Here is a 920-nt window from a genome sequence, read left to right as displayed (position 1 = left end):
AGGGATGGTTAATATGGTGTTTAATGTATCAATACATTGGAGTTAATACAAGATTTTCTAGATTAAAAAACAATAAATGAAAGGTACTCCTAAGCAGTATTTTGGAAGACGAAGCAGAGATCAGGGTAACATCGGCACGGTCCCTGTTCCCTGCACATGCAACCTACCGTCCCTGTACAGCGGGTGGGACGCCCACAGCGGGGTGCAGCGCGTGCTCGGGTCACGCTCATGCTCCCTTTTGTTGTATCTCGCAGGGAGGCTTCCGAGCGCAGACCGGCATTCAACAACACCTGGGTATCAGGGGAGCTTTGTCCCCGGCCTGAAACACAGCAGAAGCTTACCCCGTGGCTCCTTAGCCGGCTTTAGGCAAAGACTCAATGGAGGGTTGGGAGAACCTGCTTCTGCAAAGACACGTTGAAGCTGGGCAAGGTGCGCTGCTGCTGTAGAAGCCATTTATCTGCGAGCCATTTATCCTCACGTCCATAGGTAACCCAGCGCTGCCTTTTCCCAGAAGGCGGCTGTTGGGTGATGGGGCACCGGCGCTGCACAGACCCGTGTAGGCGTTACGGGTTTTTGGCCAAGGGCCGGTGTCAGGGTCGAGCCCTTGTTCTGAGGTGGGTCTCACGACTGGAAAGGGGTACAGGCAGCTTTTGAAGGAGGCAAGATGCTTCCAAGGAAATTCCCTAAAAATCTGCAGGAGCAAAGAAATAAAGCTACAGGAGGGGAAGCAGAAGAAAAAGAGAAATCCAAGTGAGAGCAGTGCTGGCGAAAGCAGCTCTTTCCATGGCACAGCCAAGAAACAACCTACAGTGACTGTTCCAGTGAAAGCCACAGAAAAATGTCCCTATTTCCCATAATCAATCCACAGACCTGCAAAAAAGTATTTTGAGTTAAAAATACCAGCGGTGAAAGATTACATA

Source organism: Nipponia nippon, unplaced genomic scaffold, assembly GCF_047370975.1.
Source record: "Nipponia nippon isolate SJK-2023a ecotype South Korea unplaced genomic scaffold, ASM4737097v1 scaffold_6, whole genome shotgun sequence".
Classification (NCBI taxonomy): domain Eukaryota; kingdom Metazoa; phylum Chordata; class Aves; order Pelecaniformes; family Threskiornithidae; genus Nipponia; species Nipponia nippon.
This window is presented reverse-complemented; position numbering follows the sequence as displayed.